Source organism: Salmo salar, chromosome ssa10 (genome assembly GCF_905237065.1).
Source record: "Salmo salar chromosome ssa10, Ssal_v3.1, whole genome shotgun sequence".
Classification (NCBI taxonomy): domain Eukaryota; kingdom Metazoa; phylum Chordata; class Actinopteri; order Salmoniformes; family Salmonidae; genus Salmo; species Salmo salar.
Window position 1 is genome coordinate 116,180,733 of NC_059451.1, and position 26,740 is coordinate 116,207,472.

The 26,740-nt window shown below is 46.9% G+C and overlaps 1 protein-coding gene across 5 annotated transcripts in view; it reads right to left on the bottom strand.

Moving 5' to 3' along the window:
• Positions 1 to 26,740, bottom strand: part of LOC106561641 (contactin-1a) — a 164,364-nt gene that overhangs the window by 84,714 nt on the left and 52,910 nt on the right. The window contains exon 2 of one of the 5 annotated variants that reach the window (XM_014125784.2): positions 19,318 to 19,403. The exons of 3 other annotated variants lie outside the window; for them this stretch is intronic. The gene's annotated coding sequence lies outside the window, so the exon portion shown is untranslated. Of the gene's footprint in view, positions 1 to 19,146; positions 19,169 to 19,317; positions 19,404 to 26,740 lie in introns of those variants that run through there. One more of the 5 variants, XM_014125788.2, reaches the window with a different exon arrangement.

Consider the following 26,740-nt stretch of genomic DNA (forward strand, 5'->3'; position numbering starts at 1 on the left):
GAATACAGTATATCGATCAAATATATCTTTCACATATACAGTATCCTGTACCTATTACAGCCTCAAATACATTTCAAGATCTAAACAGACATCTATGGGCTGGCTTCTACCTTTCTCTTTCTATGAAAGGTGTCCTGGGGAATGTACTGTAGAATCAAAGAGACAGCAGAGAGACAGCAGAGGAAGAGCAGAATAACAGCAGACAGGGTAGTGAATCTAATAATCATTATTAATATGGTCTGGTCACCTCAGGCTCCTGGTTCCTCTATTGCACCATTCTGAATGCACCTGATGAGGGAAGCTCACTTATCACACTAAATCACCAGCCAGGGACCAGGGACCAGGGACTAGCGACCAGGGACCAGGAACCAGGGACTAGCGACCAGGGACCAGGAACCAGGGACTAGTGACCAGGGACTAGCGACCAGGGACCAGGAACCAGGGACCAGTGACCAGGGACTAGTGACCAGGGACCAGGGACCAGGGACTAGGAACCAGGGACTAGTGACCAGGGACTAGTGACCAGGGACTAGTGACCAGGGACTAGTGACCAGGGACTAGCGACCAGGGACCAGTGAACAGGGACCAGGAACCAGGGACTAGTGAACAGGGACCAGGAACCAGTGACCAGGGACCAGTGACCAGGGACTAGCGACCAGGGACTAGCGACCAGGGACTAGCGACCAGGGACTAGTGACCAGGGACCAGGGACTAGTGACCAGGGACTAGTGACCAGGGACTAGCGACCAGGGACCAGGGACTAGTGACCAGGGACAAGGACTTATACCGTGGTCATTCTGAGAACATTTCGTATCATCTCCCAACTCTAAATGCTGTGGTAAATAAAGGCTGAAGGAGACAAATATTGATTGGACTGAATAGAAAGGAGACAAACGCTGTCAAGCTGTGCATACTAATGGCCCTGCTGCACTAAAGCCATCGGGCGTCCGACATTGCCATCTGCCATTGAGGAAACGCTTTCTTTGCAATCAATGAAAGCTGCTATACTGTCCGTGTTGCGTCAAATCAAAATCAAATCAAAGTTTATTGGTCGAATACACACATTTGCAGATGTTATCACAGGTGCAGTGAAATGCTTGTGTTTCTAGCTCCAACAATGCAGTAATACCAAGCTAAATGTTTGTGTTTCTAGCTCCAACAGTGCAGTAATATCTAGCAATATAAATAAATAAAAAATGTCATAATTTGAAATGAAGAAGTATTAGAACGAGCAGTCAGAGACATATATACTGCTCAAAAAAATAAAGGGAACACTTAAACAACACATCCGAGATAATAATCTTATTAAATATTTTTTTCTTTACATAGTTGAATGTGCTAACAACAAAATCACACAAAAATAATCAATGGAAATCCAATTTATCAACCCATGGAGGTCTGGATTTGGAGTCACACTCAAAATTAAAGTGGAAAACCACACTACAGGCTGATCCAACTTTGATGTAATGTCCTTAAAACAAGTCAAAATTAGGCTCAGTAGTGTGTGTGGCCTCCACGTGCCTGTATGACCTCCCTACAATGCCTGGGCATGCTGCTGATGAGGTGGCGGATGGTCTCCTGAGGGATCTCCTCCCAGACCTGGACTAAAGCATCCGCCAACTCCTGGACAGTCTGTGGTGCAACGTGGCGTTGGTGGATGGAGCGAGACATGATGTCCCAGATGTGCTCAATTGGATTCAGGTCTGGGGAACGGGCGGGCCAGTCCATAGCATCAATGCCTTCTCTTGCAGGAACTGCTGACACACTCCAGCCACATGAGGTCTAGCATTGTCTTGCATTAGGAGGAACCCAGGGCCAACCGCACCAGCATATGGTCTCACAAGGGGTCTGAGGATCTCATCTCGGTACCTAATGGCAGTCAGGCTACCTCTGGCGAGCACATGGAGGGCTGTGTGGCCCCCCAAAGAAATGCCACCCCACACCATGACTGACCCACCGCCAAACCGCTCATGCTGGAGGATGTTGCAGGCAGCAGAACGTTCTCCACGGCGTCTCCAGACTCTGTCACGTCTGTCACGTGCTCAGTGTGAACCTGCTTTCATCTGTGAAGAGCACAGGGCGCCAGTGGCGAATTTGCCAATCTTGGTGTCCTCTGGCAAATGCCAAACGTCCTGCACGGTGTTGGGCTGTAAGCACAACCCCCACCTGTGGACGTCGGGCCCTCATACCACCCTCATGGAGTCTGTTTCTGACCGTTTCAGCAGACACATGCACATTTGTGGCCTGCTGGAGGTCATTTTGCATTTTGCATTTTGCTCCTCCTTGCACAAAGGCGGAGGTAGCGGTCCTGCTGCTGGGTTGTTGCCCTCCTACGGCCTCCTCCACGTCTCCTGATGTACTGGCCTGTCTCCTGGTAGCGCCTCCATGCTCTGGACACTACGCTGACAGACACAGCAAACCTTCTTGCCACAACTTGCATTGATGTGCCATCCTGGATGAGCTGCACTACCTGAGCCACGTGTGTGGGTTGTAGACTCCGTCTTATGCTACCACTAGAGTGAAATCACCGCCAGCATTCAAAAGTGACCAAAACATCAGCCAGGAAGCATAGGAACTGAGAAGTGGTCTGTGGTCCCCACCTGCAGAGCCACTCCTTTATTGGGGGTGTCTTGCTAATTGCCTATAATTTCCACCTGTTGTCTATTCCATTTGCACAACAGCATGTGAAATTTATTGTCAATCAGTGTTGCTTCCTAAGTGGACAGATGGATTTCACAGAAGTGTGATTGACTTAGAGTTACATTGTGTTGTTTAAGTTTTCCCTTAATTTTTTTGAGCAGTGTATATTATATACATTTAATATATACACTACTGTTCAAAAGTTTGGGGTCACTTTAGAAATGTCCTTGTTTTTGAAAGAAAAGCACATTTTCTGTCCACTAAAATAGCATCAAATTGATCAGAAATACAGTGTAGACATTGTTAATGTTGTAAATGACTATTGTAGCTGGAAACGGCAGATTCTTTATGGAATATCTACATGGGCGTACAGAGGCCCATTATCAGAACCATCACTCCTGTGTTCCAATGGCAAGTTGTGTTAGCTAATCCAAGTTTATCATTTTAAAAGACTAACTGATCATTAGAAAACCCTTTTGCACAGCTGAAAATCGTAAAACTGGCCTTCTTTAGACTAGTTGAGTATCTGGAGCATCAGCATTTGTCGGTTCAATTACAGGCTCAAAATGGCCAGACACGAAGCACTTTCTTCTGAAACTCGTCAGTCTATTCTTGTTCTGAGAAATGAAGGCTATTCCATGCGAGAAATTGCCAAGAAACTGAAGATCTCGTACAACGTTGTGTACTACTCCCTTCACAGAACAGCGCAAATTGGCTCTAACCAGAATAGGAAGAGAAGTGAGAGGCCCTGGTGCACAATTGAGCAAGAGGACAAGTATATTAGAGTGTCTAGTTTGAGAAACAGATGCCTCACAAGTCCTCAACTGGCAGCTCCATTAAATAGTACCCGCAAAACACCAGTCTCAACGTCAACAGTGAAGAGGCGACTCCAGGATGCTGGCCTTCTAGGCAGAGTTCCCCTGTCCAGTGTCTGTGTTCTTTTGCCCATCTTAATATTTCCTTTTTATTGGCCAGTCTGAGATATGGCTTTTTCTTTGCAACTCTGCCTAGAAGACCAGCATTGTTTTCCTCGAAGCAGGCAAAAAAGGTCTTAAGCTTGTCCGGGAGCGAGGCGTCGGTGTCCGTGACGTGGCTGGCTTTCCCTTTATAATCTCTGTGATTGTCTGGAGTCCCTGCCACATACGTCTCATGTCTGAGCCGTTGAACTGCGACTCCACTTTGTCTCTGTACTGTTGTTTTGCCTCTGCATTACGCAGGTCGTAGCTGGTCTGTTTGTACACATCCATGTTCCCAGTCACCTTGCCATGGTCTGTTTGTACACATCCATGTTCCCAGTCATCTTGCCATGGTCTGTTTGTACACATCCATGTTCCCAGTCATCTTGCCATGGTCTGTTTGTACACGTCCATGTTTCCAGTCACCTTGCATGGTCTGTTTGTACACGTCCATGTTCCCAGTCACCTTGCCATGGTCTGTTTGTACACATCCATGTTCCCAGTCACCTTGCCATGGTCTGTTTGTATCCATCCATGTTTCCAGTCACCTTGCCATGGTCTGTTCGTACACATCCATGTTCCCAGTCACCTTGCCATGGTCTGTTTGTACACATCCATGTTCCCAGTCACCTTACCATGGTCTGTTTGTACACATCCATGTTCTCAGTCACCTTGCATGGTCTGTTTGTACACATCCATGTTCCCAGTCACCTTGCCATGGTCTGTTTGTACACATCCATGTTCCCAGTCACCTTGCCATGGTCTGTTTGTACACATCCATGTTTCCAGTCACCTTGCCATGGTCTGTTTGTATCCATCCATGTTCCCAGTCACCTTGCCATGGTCTGTTTGTATCCATCCATGTTCCCAGTCACCTTGCCATGGTCTGTTTGTACACATCCATGTTCCCAGTCATCTTGCATGGTCTGTTTGTACACATCCATGTTCCCAGTCACCTTGCCATGGTCTGTTTGTACACATCCATGTTCCCAGTCACCTTGCCATGGTCTGTTTGTACACATCCATGTTCCGAGTCACCTTGCCATGGTCTGTTTGTACACGTCCATGTTCCGAGTCACCTTGCCATGGTCTGTTTGTACACGTCCATGTTTCCAGTCACCTTGCATGGTCTGTTTGTACACGTCCATGTTCCCAGTCACCTTGCCATGGTCTGTTTGTACACATCCATGTTCCCAGTCACCTTGCATGGTCTGTTTGTACACATCCATGTTCCCAGTCACCTTGCCATGGTCTGTTTGTACACATCCATGTTCCCAGTCACCTTGCCATGGTCTGTTTGTACACATCCATGTTCCCAGTCACCTTGCATGGTCTGTTTGTACACATCCATGTTCCCAGTCACCTTGCCATGGTCTGTTTGTACACATCCATGTTTCCAGTCACCTTGCCATGGTCTGTTTGTATCCATCCATGTTCCCAGTCACCTTGCCATGGTCAGTTTGTATCCATCCATGTTCCCAGTCACCTTGCCATGGTCTGTTTGTACACATCCATGTTCCCAGTCATCTTGCATGGTCTGTTTGTACACATCCATGTTCCCAGTCATCTTGCCATGGTCTGTTTGTGCACATCCATGTTCCCAGTCACCTTACCATGGTCTGTTTGTACACGTCCATGTTCTCAGTCACCTTGCATGGTCTGTTTGTACACATCCATGTTCCCAGTCACCTTGCCATGGTCTGTTTGTACACGTCCATGTTCCCAGTCACCTTGCCATGGTCTGTTTGTACACATCCATGTTCCCAGTCACCTTGCCATGGTCTGTTTGTACACGTCCATGTTTCCAGTCACCTTGCATGGTCTGTTTGTACACGTCCATGTTCCCAGTCACCTTGCCATGGTCTGTTTGTACACATCCATGTTCCCAGTCACCTTGCCATGGTCTGTTTGTATCCATCCATGTTCCCAGTCACCTTGCCATGGTCTGTTCGTACACATCCATGTTCCCAGTCACCTTGCCATGGTCTGTTTGTACACATCCATGTTCCCAGTCATCTTACCATGGTCTGTTTGTACACATCCATGTTCCCAGTCACCTTGCCATGGTCTGTTTGTACACATCCATGTTCCCAGTCACCTTGCATGGTCTGTTTGTACACATCCATGTTCCCAGTCACCTTGCCATGGTCTGTTTGTACACATCCATGTTTCCAGTCACCTTGCCATGGTCTGTTTGTATCCATCCATGTTCCCAGTCACCTTGCCATGGTCTGTTTGTATCCATCCATGTTCCCAGTCACCTTGCCATGGTCTGTTTGTACACATCCATGTTCCCAGTCATCTTGCATGGTCTGTTTGTACACATCCATGTTCCCAGTCACCTTGCCATGGTCTGTTTGTACACATCCATGTTCCCAGTCACCTTGCCATGGTCTGTTTGTACACATCCATGTTCCCAGTCACCTTGCCATGGTCTGTTTGTACACGTCCATGTTCCCAGTCACCTTGCCATGGTCTGTTTGTACACGTCCATGTTCCCAGTCACCTTGCCATGGTCTGTTTGTACACGTCCATGTTCCCAGTCACCTTGCCATGGTCTGTTTGTACACATCCATGTTCCCAGTCACCTTGCCATGGTCTGTTTGTATCCATCCATGTTCCCAGTCACCTTGCCATGGTCTGTTTGTACACATCCATGTTCCCAGTCACCTTGCCATGGTCTGTTTGTACACATCCATGTTCCCAGTCACCTTGCATGGTCTGTTTGTACACATCCATGTTCCCAGTCACCTTGCCATGGTCTGTTTGTACACATCCATGTTTCCAGTCACCTTGCCATGGTCTGTTTGTATCCATCCATGTTCCCAGTCACCTTGCCATGGTCAGTTTGTATCCATCCATGTTCCCAGTCACCTTGCCATGGTCTGTTTGTACACATCCATGTTCCCAGTCATCTTGCATGGTCTGTTTGTACACATCCATGTTCCCAGTCATCTTGCCATGGTCTGTTTGTACACATCCATGTTCCCAGTCACCTTGCCATGGTCTGTTTGTACACGTCCATGTTCCCAGTCACCTTGCCATGGTCTGTTTGTACACATCCATGTTCCCAGTCACCTTGCCATGGTCTGTTTGTACACATCCATGTTCCCAGTCACCTTGCCATGGTCTGTTTGTACACATCCATGTTCCCAGTCACCTTGCCATGGTCTGTTTGTACACATCCATGTTCCCAGTCACCTTGCATGGTCTGTTTGTACACATCCATGTTCCCAGTCACCTTGCCATGGTCTGTTTGTACACATCCATGTTTCCAGTCACCTTGCCATGGTCTGTTTGTATCCATCCATGTTCCCAGTCACCTTGCCATGGTCTGTTTGTATCCATCCATGTTCCCAGTCACCTTGCCATGGTCTGTTTGTACACATCCATGTTCCCAGTCATCTTGCATGGTCTGTTTGTACACATCCATGTTCCCAGTCATCTTGCCATGGTCTGTTTGTACACATCCATGTTCCCAGTCACCTTGCCATGGTCTGTTTGTACACATCCATGTTCCGAGTCACCTTGCCATGGTCTGTTTGTACACGTCCATGTTCCGAGTCACCTTGCTATGGTCTGTTTGTACACGTCCATGTTTCCAGTCACCTTGCCATGGTCTGTTTGTACACGTCCATGTTCCCAGTCACCTTGCATGGTCTGTTTGTACACGTCCATGTTCCCAGTCACCTTGCATGGTCTGTTTGTACACATCCATGTTCCCAGTCACCTTGCCATGGTCTGTTTGTACACATCCATGTTCCCAGTCACCTTGCCATGGTCTGTTTGTACACATCCATGTTCCCAGTCACCTTGCATGGTCTGTTTGTACACATCCATGTTCCCAGTCACCTTGCCATGGTCTGTTTGTACACATCCATGTTCCCAGTCACCTTGCCATGGTCTGTTTGTACACATCCATGTTTCCAGTCACCTTGCCATGGTCTGTTTGTATCCATCCATGTTCCCAGTCACCTTGCCATGGTCTGTTTGTATCCATCCATGTTCCCAGTCACCTTGCCATGGTCTGTTTGTACACATCCATGTTCCCAGTCATCTTGCATGGTCTGTTTGTACACATCCATGTTCCCAGTCATCTTGCCATGGTCTGTTTGTACACATCCATGTTCCGAGTCACCTTGCCATGGTCTGTTTGTACACGTCCATGTTCCGAGTCACCTTGCCATGGTCTGTTTGTACACGTCCATGTTTCCAGTCACCTTGCATGGTCTGTTTGTACACGTCCATGTTCCCAGTCACCTTGCCATGGTCTGTTTGTACACATCCATGTTCCCAGTCACCTTGCCATGGTCTGTTTGTATCCATCCATGTTTCCAGTCACCTTGCCATGGTCTGTTCGTACACATCCATGTTCCCAGTCACCTTGCCACGGTCTGTTTGTACACATCCATGTTCCCAGTCACCTTACCATGGTCTGTTTGTACACATCCATGTTCCCAGTCACCTTGCATGGTCTGTTTGTACACATCCATGTTCCCAGTCACCTTGCCATGGTCTGTTTGTACACGTCCATGTTCCCAGTCACCTTGCCATGGTCTGTTTGTACACATCCATGTTCCCAGTCACCTTGCCATGGTCTGTTTGTACACATCCATGTTCCCAGTCACCTTGCATGGTCGGTTTGTACACATGCATGTTCCCAGTCACCTTGCCATGGTCTGTTTGTACACATCCATGTTCCCAGTCACCTTGCCATGGTCTGTTTGTACACATCCATGTTTCCAGTCACCTTGCCATGGTCTGTTTGTATCCATCCATGTTCCCAGTCACCTTGCCATGGTCTGTTTGTATCCATCCATGTTCCCAGTCACCTTGCCATGGTCTGTTTGTACACATCCATGTTCCCAGTCATCTTGCATGGTCTATTTGTACACGTCCATGTTCCCAGTCACCTTGCCATGGTCTGTTTGTACACATCCATGTTCCCAGTCACCTTGCCATGGTCTGTTTATATCCATCCATGTTCCCAGTCACCTTGCCATGGTCTGTTTGTACACATCCATGTTCCCAGTCACCTTGCCATGGTCTGTTTGTATCCATCCATGTTTCCAGTCACCTTGCCATGGTCCGTTTGTACACATCCATGTTCCCAGTCACCTTGCCATGGTCTGTTTATATCCATCCATGTTCCCAGTCACCTTGCCATTGACACGATGCTGATGATGACGCGTGTGACGTAGCTGACTTGGGGGTCTCATTAACCAGTAGTCTGATTTTGATCTGATAGGGCTGTCTCTCTTTCCCCACTGCGTTTACCACCTGCCAACAGTGTTTAAATGCTGAGTCAGTGCTATTCAACTATCCACTAGCAGTGTAAAACATGTGTAAAAATATGTAGAGAAAGACCATGGCGAGACCCAGACAATTAAAAAAGCTTGAGACTGGACTGGAGTATTACAAGACTGCAGTACAGCACCTGCCAACAGTGTTTTAATGCTGAATCACTGTTATTCCTCAACCCACTAGCAGTGTTACCTATCATAGCCTTCCCCTATGAATTATTTATCAAAGATAATTGACTTGTAAATATAGAATGGCCAACAGACGAAAATGTGGCCTCCTTACACTACGTCTCCCCAATGAATCCTCGATAGAGGCTTTATATTTATTTTCTGGTTTCCACTGCTTCCATCTCTTTACATACACCATCCTGTAGCACAGGGAAGCATCTCCCAATAGACCCACTGACAGGTGGATTCTATTAAAAGAGTAGAGGAGGTACAGACATAGCCCATCCAACCCTATTAGACGGGAGGTAGAACAGCACAGAGCACAGTACCTGCAGATAGAGCTACACCCTGGCCTACACGGTCTGCTGAGAACCCTTGTTGCTCTGACAACACGGTCTATTTGTTGGATGAGGAAATAGATGCCGTGCCCATTTGGTTCTCTGTAAAAGCTGGTTCTGTTGCTAACGTTTTGCTACGCTGTGCCCCAATGAAGACGACCGAGACTTAGCAGATCAATTCTAGCTACCTGCAATCCTACTTACCACTTATAAAAATGACTAGCCAATCTATTAAGCAGAAGACTGTCAGCGGATAGAGAAGACAAAGACCCATAATGCTAGAGTAATAACCCTATCATTTCAACCCGTCAAGACAATCAACTGAATTGATTATTGATTTGATTGGGACGTTCATGGCAATAACTGTTTTGCTTTGTCCTCTGTGTAGGTCTAGCTTATGGTACGGCCCGGTACACGTACTAGTGACTAGACTACTGCAAAGAATGCCCCACACAGCAGGCATAGTGTTGGGATGTAATCCTATCGTCGACTGGCCCAGTCATGTTCCCTTCTCTGTGCCGCTCACTCTCTCTAGTCTCCACTACTTGTCACACTAATGTAATGTAAGCTGCTTATCCTGCTCTTCCAGTCAACATAATGCCTTTAGGGTCACAAAGGCTTCGCACACCAGCTGACCAATATATCAATAACGCCAGCGCAGTCATTCATTCAATTCATGCCATGCATTTAAGCTTCAGGCTGGTCTAGGCTATGCATTAATCACATAGGCCTATTCATGCTCTGTAGTCATCACTTACAGTAGCTCTGCCCTGATACATGGCTGTAGACTGCTCTGTTAGGAAGCATCAAGACTGCCAGTGACACATGGCTGTGGACTGCTCTGTTAGGAAGCATCAAGACTGCCAGTGACACATGGCTGTAGACTGCTCTGTTAGGAAGCATCAAGACTGCCAGTGACACATGGCTGTAGACTGCTCTGTTAGGAAGCATCAAGACTGCCAGTGACACATGGCTGTAGACTGCTCTGTTAGGAAGCATCAAGACTGCCAGTGACACATGGCTGTAGACTGCTCTGTTAGGAAGCATCAAGACTGCCAGTGACACATGGCTGTGGACTGCTCTGTTAGGAAGCATCAAGACTGCCAGTGACACATGGCTGTAGACTGCTCTGTTAGGAAGCATCAAGACTGCCAGTGACACATGGCTGTAGACTGCTCTGTTAGGAAGCATCAAGATTGCCAGTGACACATGGCTGTGGACTGCTCTGTTAGGAAGCATCAAGACTGCCAGTTTATTACGTGGACTCCACTACAGTCTTGTCTCACTAAGCTATGCTATTTACAAATAGATTGAGAAGGTCAGATACTGTATCTATCAGTGAGAATATGATTTTTTAATTATTTTTTATTTAACCTTTATTTTATCAGGGAGTCATACTTGAAGTGTATAATATCATGTTAGTGTATTTACAATAGTTTATATTCCATGAAAGTATTTCCAGTAAACAGGAATCTGAGCTACTGGCATGTGATAACATGTTTCTTTTTGTAGGCCTGTGAAGCTTTTTCACTGGTACGGTCAATTCACAGTCCATCTCCATTATAGTGTACTAACTGTCACATCACCATGGAGACACAGTTCTTTATTCACTTGACCTTTCTCTTTTCATAATGCTCCCATTGTTTCTAACTGTCCCCTCTCACACACAGCTTCAGAACCATGACTATGAAATGTTGAAATGTCGGTCAGGGTGTAACTGGCTGGGGATAAACGACAGGGAGTAAATAACTGGGGGTAAATGGCGGGGGGTAAATGGCTGGGGGTAAATGGCAGGGGGTAAATGGCAGGGGGTAAATGGCAGAGGGTAAATGGCAGGGGGTAAATGGCAGGGGCTAAATGGCTGGGGGTAAATGGCAGAGGGTACATGGCAGGGGGTAAATGGCAGGGGGTAAATGGCAGGGGGTAAATGGCAGGGGGTAAATGGCAGGGGGTAAATGGCAGAGGGTAAATGGCTGTGGGTAAATGGCAGGGGGTAAATGGCCGTGAGGTACATTTTTCGAAAGGAGTAATCACTGATAACTGGGATAACCTTTCAATCCAATAGTCACACACACACACACACACACACACACACACACACACACACACACACACACACACACACACACACACACACACACACACACACACACACACACACACACACACACACACACACACACACACATTACTCTCTGTACTGTTTACTACCCAAACACGCCACATCAGACACTCGTGTGTATCTAGCCATGGAGTCGAGGTATGGAAAGACTGTCATGATCAATGGGCTTCTGGTCAAAGGTCAAAGAAGGACTGAACCCCTGAAAGCAAGAAAATCACACCGTCCTATTACAATATGACACATCTGGTCTGAGAAGACAGCAGCTCGTCTCCATAGGATAACAGGCACAGTGACAAGCATCAGACCATATACACAATACACATCTCAACCCCCACTCACTAACTAGTATCTGTAGGCTTCTGCAACACAAGTCACATCAACAGCATGATTGGTCCTTCAAGACAGCTAAACTGTAAGTGCTTACTCCCCGACCAAGATCAGGAAGAGTATGTTAAAGACTAAGCAAAGAAAAGTTACAAAAATGTAGTCTAATGCATGTATAGAATAGAATAGCATAGAATGCAATAGAAAATCATTTTCCAAGAGGGAACATCAGTGTGCTGTGAAAACAAAGCAAATTACCAGAGTAATGAATCCTACAGAGGCGTCAATACCATTTATTCTACATTAGCCAGTGAGCCCTATGAGACAAACAATAAAACAGATGAATCTAAGTCAAGGCTTCCAAGTACCTAGCCACATTCATCACATTATTGGATTAAAGGAAATGAATCCAAAATTAGGCCACAGATTCCCTTAGCCTAAACCACAGAGAAAGAAAAAACACTTGAACATAACCCAGAAGGGTGTGTACTCAGCCCCCTCTGTACTCACTGTTCACCCATGACTGCATGGCCATGCACGCCTCCAACTCAATCATCAAGTTTGCAGACGACACAACAGTAGTAGGCTTAATCACCAACAACGACGAGACATGAGGTGAGGTGACGGCACTCATTCATCACATGAATGTGGTGTCAGGAAAACAGCCAACTCAACGTCAACAAAACAAAGGAGATGATCGTGGACTTCAGGAAACAGCAGAGGGAGTACACCCTTATCCACATCGACGGGACAGCAGTGAAGAAGGTGGAAAGTTTTAAGTTCCTTGGTGTACACATCACAGACTGAAATGGTTCACCCACACAGACAGTTTGGTGAAGAAACAGATTAATCTTCCTCAGGAAGCTGAAGAAATTTGGCTTGGCACCTGAAACCCTCACAAACTTTTACAAATGCACAACTGAGAGCATCCTGTCGGACTGTATAACCGCCTGGTACGGCAACTGCACCGCCCACAACCGCACGGCTCTTCAGAGGGTAGTGCGGTCTGCCCAAAGCATCACCGGGGGCAAACTACCTGCCCTCCAGGACACCTACACCACCTGATGTCACAGGAAGGCCCAAAAGATCATCAAGAACAACAACCACCCGAGCCTCTGCCTGTTCGTCCGCTATCATCCAGAAGGCGAGGTCAGTACAGGTGCATCAAAGCTGGGACCGAGAGACTGAAAAACAGCTTCTATCTCAAGGCCATCAGACTGTTAAACAGCCATCACTAACACATTAGAGGCTGCTGCCTATATATATAGACTTGAAATCACTGGTCACTTTAATAATATTTAATATTTTGCATTACTCATCTCATATGTATATAATGTATTCTATACTATTCTACTGTATCTTTGTCTATGCTGCTCTGACATTGCTCGTCCAAATATTTATATATTCTTAATTCCATTCCTTTACTTAGATGTGAGTGTATTGTGTGTATTGTTGTGAAATTGTTAGGTATTACTGCACTATCAGAGCTAGAAGCACAAGCATTTCGCTACACCCGCAATAACATCTGCTAACCATGTGTATGTGACCAATAACATTTGATTTGATTTTGATTTGATAAAATGAGCCACAAACCATAGAGATGAATTGTATTTTGTCTTTCAGAGGGCTTACATTCATTGGTGCAATGAATATCCATAACCACAACCTGCCATATCATATATTATTAATGATTCATTGGCTGACATTGAACATAACAAGATAGAAAATAGAGCAGAACACTGTGTGTTGCTACTACTGCTGCCTGCTCCTGCTGCTGCCTGCTACTGTTGCTGCCTGCTACTCATGCTGCCTGCTACTGCCTGCTACTGCAGCTGCTGCCTGCTACTGCTGCCTCCTGCTACTGCTGCTGCCGCTGACTGCTACTGCTGCCTCCTGCTACTGCTGCTGCCGCTGACTGCTACTGCTCCTGCTCCTGCTTGCTACTGCTGCTGCCTGCTACTGCCTGCAACTGCTGCTGCCTGCTACTACTGCTGCTGCCTGCTACTACTGCTGCTGCCTGCTACTACTGCTGCTGCCTGCTACTGCTGCTGCCTGCTACTACTGCTGCTGCCTGCTACTGCTGCTGCCGCTGACTGCTACTGCTGCCTGCTACTGCTGCCGACTGCTACTGCTGCTGCCGCTGACTGCTACTGCTGCCTCCTGCTACTGCTGCTGCCGCTGCTTGCTAATGCTGCTGTCTGCTACTGCCTGCAACTGCTGCTGCCTGCTACTGCTGCTGCCTGCTACTGCTGCTGCCTGCTACTACTGCTGCTGCCTGCTACTGCTGCTGCCTGCTACTACTGCTGCTGCCTGCTCCTGCTGCTGCCTGCTCCTGCTTCTGCCTGCTACTGCCTGCTACTGCTGCTGCCTGATACTGCTACTGCCTGATACTGCCTGCTACTGCTGCTGCCTGCTCCTGCTGCGGCCTGCTCCTGCTGCGGCCTGCTACTGCTGCTGCGGCCTGCTACTGCCTGCTACTGCTGCTGCCTGCTACTACTGCTGCTGCCTGCTCCTGCTGCTGCCTGCTCCTGCTACTGCTGCCTCCTGCTACTGCTGCTGCCTGCTACTGCTGCTGCCTGCTACTGCTGCTGCTGCCTGCTACTGCTGCTGCCTGCTACTGCTGCTGCCTGCTACTGCTGCTGCCTGCTACTGCTGCTGCAGAGGCGGAGGAGAGGAGCACTCAGTCAGAGAGGTGGAGGAGAGGAGCGCTCAGTCAGAGAGGCAGAGGAGAGGAGCGCTCAGTCAGAGAGGTGGAGGAGAGGAGCGCTCAGTCAGAGAGGTGGAGGAGAGGAGCGCTCAGTCAGAGAGGTGGAGGAGAGGAGCGCTCAGTCAGAGAGGCGGAGGAGAGGAGCACTCAGTCAGAGAGGTGGAGGCGAGGAGCGCTCAGTCAGAGAGGTGGAGGAGAGGAGCGCTCAGTCAGAGAGGTGGAGGAGAGGAACACTCAGTCAGAGAGGTGGAGGAGAGGAGCACTCAGTCAGAGAGGTGGAGGAGAGGAGCACTCAGTCAGAGAGGCGGAGGAGAGGAGCACTCAGTCAGAGAGGTAGAGGAGAGGAGCGCTCAGTCAGAGAGGCGGAGGAGCGCTCAGTCAGAGAGGTGGAGGAGAGGAGCACTCAGTCAGAGAGGTGGAGGAGAGGAGCACTCAGTCAGAGAGGTAGAGGAGAGGAGCGCTCAGTCAGAGAGGTGGAGGAGAGGAGCGCTCAGTCAGAGAGGCGGAGGAGAGGAGCGCTCAGTCAGAGAGGTGGAGGAGAGGAGCACTCAGTCAGAGAGGCGGAGGAGAGGAGCACTCAGTCAGAGAGGTGGAGGAGAGGAGCGCTCAGTCAGAGAGGTGGAGGAGAGGAGCGCTCAGTCAGAGAGGTGGAGGAGAGGAGCACTCAGTCAGAGAGGTGGAGGAGAGGAGCACTCAGTCAGAGAGGTGGAGGAGAGGAGCACTCAGTCAGAGAGGTGGAGGAGAGGAGCACTCAGTCAGAGAGGCGGAGGAGCGCTCAGTCAGAGAGGCGGAGGAGAGGAGCGCTCAGTCAGAGAGGCGGAGGAGAGGAGCGCTCAGTCAGAGAGGCGGAGGAGAGGAGCACTCAGTCAGAGAGGTGGAGGAGAGGAGCACTCAGTCAGAGAGGCGGAGGAGCGCTCAGTCAGAGAGGTGGAGGAGAAGAGCACTCAGTCAGAGAGGTGGAGGAGAGGAGCACTCAGTCAGAGAGGTGGAGGAGAGGAGCACTCAGTCAGAGAGGTGGAGGAGAGGAGCACTCAGTCAGAGAGGCGGAGGAGAGGAGCGCTCAGTCAGAGATGCGGAGGAGAGGAACGCTCAGTCAGAGAGGCGGAGGAGCGCTCAGTCAGAGAGGCGGAGGAGAGGAGCGCTCAGTCCTAGAGGTGGAGGAGAGGAGCACTCAGTCAGAGAGGTGGAGGAGAGGAGCGCTCAGTCAGAAAGGTGGAGGAGATGAGCACTCAGTCAGAGAGGTGGAGGAGAGGAGCGCTCAGTCAGAGAGGTGGAGGAGAGGAGCGCTCAGTCAGAGAGGTGGAGGAGAGGAGCGCTCAGTCAGAGAGGCGGAGGAGAGGAGCACTCAGTCAGAGAGGTGGAGGAGAGGAGCGCTCAGTCAGAGAGGTGGAGGAGAGGAGAGCTCAGTCAGAGAGACGGAGGAGAGGAGCGCTCAGTCAGAGAGGTGGAGGAGAGGAGCGCTCAGTCAGAGAGGTGGAGGAGAGGAGCGCTCAGTCAGAGAGACGGAGGAGAGGAGCACTCAGTCAGAGAGGTAGAGGAGAGGAGCGCTCAGTCAGAGAGGCGGAGGAGCACTCAGTCAGAGAGGTGGAGGAGAGGAGCGCTCAGTCAGAGAGGTGGAGGAGAGGAGCGCTCAGTCAGAGAGGTGGAGGAGAGGAGCACTCAGCAGAGAGGTGGAGGAGAGGAGCACTCAGTCAGAGAGGTGGAGGAGAGGAGCACTCAGTCAGAGAGGTGGAGGAGAGGAGCACTCAGTCAGAGAGGCGGAGGAGCGCTCAGTCAGAGAGGCGGAGGAGAGGAGCGCTCAGTCAGAGAGGCGGAGGAGAGGAGCGCTCAGTCAGAGAGGCGGAGGAGAGGAGCACTCAGTCAGAGAGGTGGAGGAGAGGAGCACTCAGTCAGAGAGGCGGAGGAGCGCTCAGTCAGAGAGGTGGAGGAGAGGAGCACTCAGTCAGAGAGGTGGAGGAGAGGAGCGCTCAGTCAGAGAGGTGGAGGAGAGGAGCACTCAGTCAGAGAGGCGGAGGAGCGCTCAGTCAGAGAGGTGGAGGAGAGGAGCACTCAGTCAGAGAGGTGGAGGAGAGGAGCGCTCAGTCAGAGAGGTGGAGGAGAGGAGCACTCAGTCAGAGAGGTGGAGGAGAGGAGCACTCAGTCAGAGAGGCGGAGGAGAGGAGCGCTCAGTCAGAGATGCGGAGGAGAGGAACGCTCAGTCAGAGAGGCGGAGGAGCGCTCAGTCAGAGAGGCAGAGGAGAGGAGCGCTCAGTCAGAGAGGTGGAGGAGAGGAGCACTCAGTCAGAGAGGTGGAGGAGAGGAGCGCTCAGTCAGAAAGGTGGAGGAGAGGAGCACTCAGTCAGAGAGGTGGAGGAGAGGAGCGCTCAGTCAGAGAGGTGGAGGAGCACTCAGTCAGAGAGGTGGAGGAGAGGAGCGCTCAGTCAGAGAGGCGGAAGAGAGGAGCACTCAGTCAGAGAGGTGGAGGAGAGGAGCGCTCAGTCAGAGAGGCGGAGGAGAGGAGCGCTCAGTCAGAGAGACGGAGGAGAGGAGCACTCAGTCAGAGAGGTGGAGGAGAGGAGCGCTCAGTCAGAGAGGTGGAGGAGAGGAGCGCTCAGTCAGAGAGGTGGAGGAGCACTCAGTCAGAGAGGTGGAGGAGAGGAGCGCTCAGTCAGAGAGACGGAGGAGAGGAGCACTCAGTCAGAGAGGTGGAGGAGAGGAGCGCTCAGTCAGAGAGGTGAAGGAGAGGAGCGCTCAGTCAGAGAGGCGGAGGAGAGGAGCGCTCAGTCAGAGAGGCGGAGGAGAGGAGCACTCAGTCAGAGAGGTGGAGAGGAGCACTCAGTCAGAGAGGTGGAGGAGAGGGTCACTCAGCCAGAGAGGTGGAGGAGAGGAGCACTCAGTCAGAGAGGCAGAGGAGAGGAGCGCTCAGTCAGAGAGGTGGAGGAGAGGAGCACTCAGTCAGAGAGGCGGAGGAGAGGAGCGCTCAGTCAGGGAGGTGGAGGAGGGGAGCAGGACAGGAGCGATGCCAATACCCTGCCATTGAAGACGCCTCCCCGCCGTACAGAGTTGCATTGCCGAGAGATCGGCGACACCCACACACACACACACACAGCGGACAGGGGAAGGTCTAATCTCTTAAACCCCCACTCCTGTCTCATAGACTCTTAGACAGACACACACTCAAACATGAACAACAGTGCACACACACACACTCTATCTCTATTGTCATACCCCTGGCTGAGGGCCAGACCTTGATGCCTCAAGTGCAGAAACACCTTCTGAATGAATCCGTTTCCTCTTACTCTTTCTCATTATCATCATCACCACCACCATCATCACCACCACCATCATCACCGCCACCATCATCACCACCACCACCATCACCACCACCACCATCATCACCACCATCATCACCACCACCATCATCATCATCACCACCATCACCACCACCATCACCACCACCATCATCACCACCACCATCACCACCATCATCACCGCCACCACCATCACCACCACCACCATCATCACCACCATCATCACCACCACCACCATCATCACCACCATCATCACCACCACCATCATCATCACCACCATCACCACCATCATCACCACCACCATCATCACCACCACCATCATCACCACCACCATCACCACCACCACCATCACCATCATCATCGCCACCATCATCACCACCACCATCATCACCACCACCATCATCACATCATCACCACCATCATTATCATCATCACCACCATCATCACCATCATCATCACCACCATCATCACCACCATCATTATCATCATCACCATCAATCAAATGTATTTCATTCAACCAAATTTATTTTTAAAGCCCTTCTTACATCAGCTGATGTCACAAAGTGCTGCAGAGAAACCCAGCCTAAAACCCCAAACAGCAAGCAATGCAGGTGTAGAAGCACAGTGGCTAGGAAAAACTCCCTAGAAAGGCCAGAACCTAGGAAGAAACCTAGAGAGGAACCAGGCTATGAGGGGTGGCCAGTCCTCTTCTGGCTGTGCTGGGTGGAGATTATAACAGAACATGGCCAAGATGTTCATAGATGACCAGCAGGGTCAAATAATCATCATCATCATCACCATCATCGTCATCGTCACCATCACCATCATCATGCTCGCTGTGACACAAGCCCATGAGGACATGTTTTGACTGAAGATGATATTTGACTATAAGTCCAAGAGTATAAAGGCCTGGAGAATGAAAAACATGAGCAAGAGAACAAGACACAGCAACTTGTAAACATCCTTCAAGCATTAAATGTGAGGGGACAGGATGTGAAAGACAATGTAATTAATATGGGTATGTCACTAAACCACTGCCATTAAGCATTACTCCCTGGGTTGTTCTAATTCGATACCTCCTCTAGATAGTTAGTCTGTCAAACACATTCAGTGGTGCCATATTTTCACTCACTCACACACAGTGGAAAAGTATTCCCTTCATCCCAGATCAGTTATCTGTCTGGGGAGTGTTGCCCTGATTTGAAGGTCATATTCTGAGTTGCTCTAACAAGTCTCAGTGACATGATACTTAAGGGGAAAGGAAAAGCAGAAGCAAGCATTAAATGGAGAAAAAATACTTCATTGAAATAGAATAGAAGATGTTGCAGCCCGGAATCCCAAACTAAATAGACGCTTTGCTCTCCATTGGGGATATAATCCAGTCACCATTTATGATAAAAATGCTGAGCAAGAGCTGTAAAGATTTGCGAGAGAATAGTTTAGTAGATAATGGGTAGGGTTGACGATACACAGTATCTTCTGGAAGTGCACAATGGAGGTATGCTTGTTAGGGAACTCCCCGCTCAGCTTACTCCACGAGACCTCTGGAGTGGGACTGTATAGGGAAAAGAGGAAGAAAAAAGAGAGATAGAGTTTTTATGAGACCTTTATTTTATACTCAAGTATTAACACAAATATTGGCACACTGCCTTTTCAGAAATTACACAACAAATGTGTCATTCTTAAATAAACATAAAAGTAACAAATCAATAAAATCAAACATTAGTTACATTCAACTAATTTCATCAACAAAAAATGATTTCCCCTCCTCCACAAAACATACCGCTCCTTCATAAGTCCACTTCTCATCAAACAATGGGAGATTTTTTACAGCCAAGAACTCAAAATCCACTTTTATTCTCGCTTTAACTAATCCTTTAAAAACACATTTTACATCCTGCCCATATCTCTTGTCTATTATTTTTCCTACTCAGAAAAATTGAAAAATTGACATCCTAGCTTGTCCTAAAATAAAATGTATTGAAACCCCAAAAATAAAAACTGTGTTATTGAAAATCTCCCCTACAGCTGTAAACAAAAACTTGAATATTTCAAAAAGAGGCTTTATCCTCTCACACTTCATAAAACAGTGAAAAATAGTTTATCTTATGTTACAAAAATGACATCCATCTCCAACATCTAAATTAATAACAGATACAAAAGCATTAACTGCAATGATGCCATGCAAAACCCTCCACTGCATATCACCAGTACCCTTTTGTACCGGTGGCTTGTATAGTGCTCTCCATGCTGGCTTTACCTTGTCATCAAGGTCCAGTTTTACCCTCCAAGTAGTATATTTTCTATGTATCTTTATTTAAAACCTTGACACACCCCCTATATAAGTCCTTCCCATTCACCTCATCCAAACCCACCTCTTCCAACCCTCTCAAATCCAGTAATAAAGCCTTTCTGTCTTACTGGGATAATGGGTGTCATCCCTAGTCTGTGAAATGGGGCGTCTTCATCTTGTCCATTTTTCTTGTAACTCTTGAGCATAATCCACTCTTCTGCTGACAGAGCCTTCCAGAAACTTCCCAGCAGTTGTCTGACAATCCTTTCCGACCTCACCCTCAAATGTTCAGCCACCCGTCCTCCATCCATTAATGTGGGCCCAGCTATGTCCATTAACTCCCTTAGGGTGATGATTTTGTCCTTCTCCAACATCTTGGAGAAATGTGGAACAGCTTCAGTTGTACAGTCCAGTCTTGCCCCATACACCAGTGGTTCCTCCAGCAGCCAATGCACTGACTCCGCCTTAGTGTGTCTGGACACCTTCATTATACTCCAAACTCTAAGAAGGCCTCTGTAAAACGGAGGTACTCCATCCCTAGAAATCTGGCTACTATCAACCAAAAATAAAGCCTTATTTAAACCTAATCCCCCTACCTTCTGTAATACCAGGCCTGCCACCCCTCTCCACACCACATTTTTCGGTCCATAAAGAAACCTTTGAATAAACTGAAACCGGAAAGCAGCAGCCCTACTAGCCAGACGTACAAGACCTTGTATCCCCTCCTCTTTTGACAAATACAAAACACTTTGTGGAACCCAATGATATTTATCTCAAAAACAATCTACAATAATTGCGTGTATCTTGGCCAGAAGGCCAGACGGTGGCTCTAAACATAACAACCGATGCCACAGTGCAGAAGAAACCACATTGTTAACAATAATAGTGGCCCCCTATATGACATTCTAGATAACCACCAACGCCACCTCCTCATCCTCCTTCCACCATATCAACCACATTGTTAACAATAATAGTGGCCCCTATTTGACCTTCTAGATAACCACCACCACCATCTCCTCATCCTCCTTCCACCATTTCAACCGCCCCATTCCAATGTTTTTCCATTGTCTCCTCATCCCCTAGCTACACTCGAAGATACTTAAAACCTCTCTTACACCATTCCAGCCCCCCTGGCCAAGCCATGATCCCTCCAGACCATTTCTCAATCTGTAAAGCACATTTTCCCAATTTACCGTTGCAGAGGTTATTCCCTTAAATAGATCAACCATGAGACTCAAACTATCCACCTCCACTTGATTTTTCACTACATCATCTGCATAAGCTGAGAGACCAATAGGAGGAATATCCTCTGAAAGGTACACCCCTTCAATGCAACTTCTAATGTTATTTAGTAGTGGCTCTATAGCGATGGCATACAACATTACAGACAACGAACACCCATGTCTAATTCCTCTACACACTTTAAAAGGAGCACTCAAGCCACCGTTAACTTTCAATACACTTTTAATGTCACCATATATCACTGTGATCATGGCAATAAAACCAAAGCTGAAACCAAAAGCCTCCAAAGTGTGCCATCGGTATTGATGTTCAACTCGTTCAAATGCCTTTTCCTGATCAATTGAAATTAGACCAGCATCCAACCCAATAGCCCTAGAGACGTCCAGAACATCCAGAATCAGGGAAATGTTATCCCCTATCTGCCTGCCGGGAACACAGTAGGACTGGTCCGTATGTATGATTTGCCCCATCACCTCCCTCAGCCTGTTGGACAAAGCCTTAGACAGGATCTTATAATCAGTGCACATTAAGGCCACCGGCCTCCAGTTCTTCACCTCCATAGGGTCACCCTTTTTTGGCAGTAGAGTGAGGAGAGCCCTTCTGCAGCTTATTGGTATTTACCCTCCGGTCAAACTATCGTTAACAACTGCTAGCCAATCCTCTCCCAACATAGCCCAAAAAGACTTAAGAAAGTCAACGGGAAGCCCATCAATACCCAGTGCCTTTCCATTTTCCATGCCTTTTAATGCAGTGTATAGCTCCTGCAAAGACAATGGTTGCTCTAGCTCAACCTGAGCTTCTGCAGCCACCTGTGGGAGCCCACCAAGGAACTGTTGTGTCACTGTTATATCCTCTTTATACTCACATTTGTAGAGCTCAGCATAGAACTCTACTGTCCTCTTTCTAATTCCTCTTGTAGAGCTCAGCATAGAACTCTACTGTCCTCTTTCTAATTCCACTTGTAGAGCTCAGCATAGAACTCTACTGTCCTCTTTCTAATTCCTCTTGTAGAGCTCAGCATAGAACTCTACTGTCCTCTTTCTAATTCCTCTTGTAGAGCTCAGCATAGAACTCTACTGTCCTCTTTCTAATCCCTCTTGTAGAGCTCAGCATAGAACTCTACTGTCCTCTTTCTAATTCCTCTTGTAGAGCTCAGCATAGAACTCTACTGTCCTCTTTCTAATTCCTCTTGTAGAGCTCAGCATAGAACTCTACTGTCCTCTTTCTAATCCCTCTTGTAGAGCTCAGCATAGAACTCTACTGTCCTCTTTCTAATTCCTCTTGTAGAGCTCAGCATAGAACTCTACTGTCCTCTTTCTAATTCCTCTTGTAGAGCTCAGCATAGAACTCTACTGTCCTCTTTCTAATTCCTCTTGTAGAGCTCAGCATAGAACTCTACTGTCCTCTTTCTAATTCCTCTTGTAGAGCTCAGCATAGAACTCTACTGTCCTCTTTCTAATTCCTCTTGTAGAGCTCAGCATAGAACTCTACTGTCCTCTTTCTAATTCCTCTTGTAGAGCTCAGCATAGAACTCTACTGTCCTCTTTCTAATTCCTCTTGTAGAGCTCAGCATAGAACTCTACTGTCCTCTTTCTAATTCCTCTTGTAGAGCTCAGCATAGAACTCTACTGTCCTCTTTCTAATTCCTCTTGTAGAGCTCAGCATAGAACTCTACTGTCCTCTTTCTAATTCCTCTTGTAGAGCTCAGCATAGAACTCTACTGTCCTCTTTCTAATTCCTCTTGTAGAGCTCAGCATAGAACTCTACTGTCCTCTTTCTAATTCCTCTTGTAGAGCTCAGCATAGAACTCTACTGTCCTCTTTCTAATTCCTCTTGTAGAGCTCAGCATAGAACTCTACTGTCCTCTTTCTAATTCCTCTTGTAGAGCTCAGCATAGAACTCTACTGTCCTCTTTCTAATTCCACTATGGCTAGTGAGCTCCTGTCCAACAGCTGATTTGAGGCAATGAATAATTCTTCTTTGTCCATTCTTTTTCTCTAAACCAAAGAAACATTTGGATGAGGCATCCATTTCAGAGATTCCCTGAAACTTACTTCTCACCATTGCCCCCTGTGCTCTGATACCCAGCAGGTCTGCCAATTAGGCTTTTTTTCTTTCGAGTGCCTGAGTATGGCATCGATCTCCTGTGGTCTCAAGTAACGTCAGGCATTCCACTATTTCAGACTCTAGGGCGTTCATTGATCTGGTGATATCTCTGGTGACATTCATTGTGTATTTATTACTGAATTGTTGAATCTAGATTTTCCCTATATCCCACCACTGTTGAAGGGATACAAAACTGACCTTTTCAGACCTCCACCTCTCCCAGAAAAGAAAAAAAACATTTCCTGAAGTTAGCATCACTCAATAAAGTTATATTAAAATGCCAGTATGCACTTGTGGGTTTTACAGCGTTAATGAACACCACCTCTGTTGTTAAACAATGATCAGAAAATCCCACTGGAGTTATCACACTTGATTTACATCCCTGAGAATGATGCTCAAAACAATAAAACCTATCTAACCTGTCCAGAGAGATGGTGTTCTCTCTCACATTAGACCATGTGTTCTGTCTCCTACCTCCATGTTGGCTCCAAACATCACACAGTGTTACAATAAAACCTATCTAACCTGGCCAGAGAGATGGTGTTCTCTCTCACATTAGACCATGTGTTCTGTCTCCTACCTCCATGTTGGCTCCAAACATCACACAGTGTTACAATAAAACCTATCTAACCTGGCCAGAGAGATGGTGTTCTCTCTCACATTAGACCATGTGTACTGTCTCCTACCTCCATGTTGGCTCCAAACATCACACAGTGTTACAATAAAACCTATCTAACCTGACCAGAGAGATGGTGTTCTCTCTCACATTAGACCATGTGTTCTGTCTCCTACCTCCATGTTGGCTCCAAACATCACACAGTGTTACAATAAAACCTATCTAACCTGGTCAGAGAGATGGTGTTCTCTCTCACATTAGACCATGTGTTCTGTCTCCTACCTCCATGTTGGCTCCAAACATCACACAGTGTTACAATAAAACCTATCTAACCTGGCCAGAGAGATGGTGTTCTCTCTCACATTAGACCATGTGTTCTGTCTCCTACCTCCATGTTGGCTCCAAACATCACACAGTGTTACAATAAAACCTATCTAACCTGACCAGAGAGATGGTGTTCTCTCTCACATTAGACCATGTGTTCTGTCTCCTACCTCCATGTTGGCTCCAAACATCACACAGTGTTACAATAAAACCTATCTAACCTGGTCAGAGAGATGGTGTTCTCTCTCACATTAGCCTATGTGTACTGTCTCGTGCCTCCATTTTGACTCCGCCAAATATCACATAGTTCATGCGTTTTTAAAAAGTCCTTGAGGCTATATGAGGTTATTTGTGATGTATACCTAAATCACTGACTGTGCAGTTAAAATCCCCAGCAATAAATAAATAATCCTCAGTATTATATTTCTCAATGTTATTTGATAATGTCTCTAAAAAAAACATACCCTATCATCTGCCACTACTGGGGCATAGACATTTATTAAACACATAGTGATGTTTTCGTATCTCACTCTAACTTTAATAACCGCCCCTCAACTACCTCTTCAACCTCATATGACAAAGGCAAAAAACCGTCAGAGAACAGGATGGCCACACCCCCACTTTTTGAGTTTTTATGACAACACACCACTGTCCCCCCCACCCCCACCCCACCCCCAACCCCACCGACACTCGTGTTGCCACGTAACTTCATTTTCCATATTACTAGGCGTTTCTTGTACAACATTTATGTCACTTCCCTTTCCCTTTATTAACTCATACACTACAGCTCTTTTTTCCAGTCCCTTACACCATTTACGTTTAAAGAAGAAATCTTAACTGCTCATGGCTGAAAAAAATACAGAGTAAGAAACAGAAAACACATCTCTTTTCAGAGTTAAGGCTGAGACTGAACTCTTTCATTTCCTTTAGAATTTACCTCACTTGTCACTCTCGTGACCACTTTCTTTAGTCTAGCAATTTCTGGGCTTGTCAAACCTCCATCCGTTATTTTTGACATCAGAAACTTTGCTGACTCAATAAACAATTCACTTTCAGGGAAAAAATCAGTTATATTATAATCCTGCATATATTTCTTACCTTTTGTCAAATTCAGAAAATGACGTACCTTTTCAATCCCATACCTCCCTTCCACCCCATTTCTCTCGCTATTTTGTTGTGATGCATCAGATGCCTCACTATCATCCCCAGAAGAACACTCCATCTCTACAACCTGTTTATCCTCAACTGATTTATCATCTCTACAACCTGTTTATCCTCAACTGATTTATCATCTCTACAACCTGTTTATCCTCAACTGATTTATCATCTCTACTTCCTGTTTATCCTAAACTGATTTATCATCTCTACTTCCTGTTTATCCTCAACTGATTTATCATCTCTACAACCTGTTTATCCTCAACTGATTTATCATCTCTACAACATGTTTATCCTCAACTGATTTATCATCTCTACAACCTGTTTATCCTCAACTGATTTATCTTCTCTACAACCTGTTTATCCTCAACTGATTTATCATCTCTACAACATGTTTATCCTCAACTGATTTATCATCTCTACAACCTGTTTATCCTCGACTGATTTATCATCTCTACTACCTGTTTATCCTCGACTGATTTATCATCTCTACTTCCTGTTTATCCTCAACTGATTTATCATCTCTACTTCCTGTTTATCCTCAACTGATTTATCATCTCTACAACCTGTTTATCCTCAACTGATTTATCATCTCTACAACCTGTTTATCCTCAACTGATTTATCATCTCTACTTCCTGTTTATCCTCAACTGATTTATCATCTCTACAACCTGTTTATCCTCGACTGATTTATCATCTCTACTTCCTGTTTATCCTCAACTGATTTATCATCTCTACTTCCTGTTTATCCTCAACTGATTTATCATCTCTACAACCTGTTTATCCTCAACTGATTTATCATCTCTACAACCTGTTTATCCTCAACTGATTTATCATCTCTACAACCTGTTTATCCTCAACTGATTTATCATCTCTACTTCCTGTTTATCCTCAACTGATTTATCATCTCTACAACCTGTTTATCCTCAACTGATTTATCATCTCTACAACCTGTTTATCCTCAACTGATTTATCATCTCTACAACCTGTTTATCCTCAACTGATTTATCATCTCTACAACCTGTTTATCCTCAACTGATTTATCATCTCTACAACCTGTTTATCCTCAACTGATTTATCATCTCAACTTCCTGTTTATCCTCAACTGATTTATCATCTCTACTTCCTGTTTATGCTCAACTGATTTATCATCTCT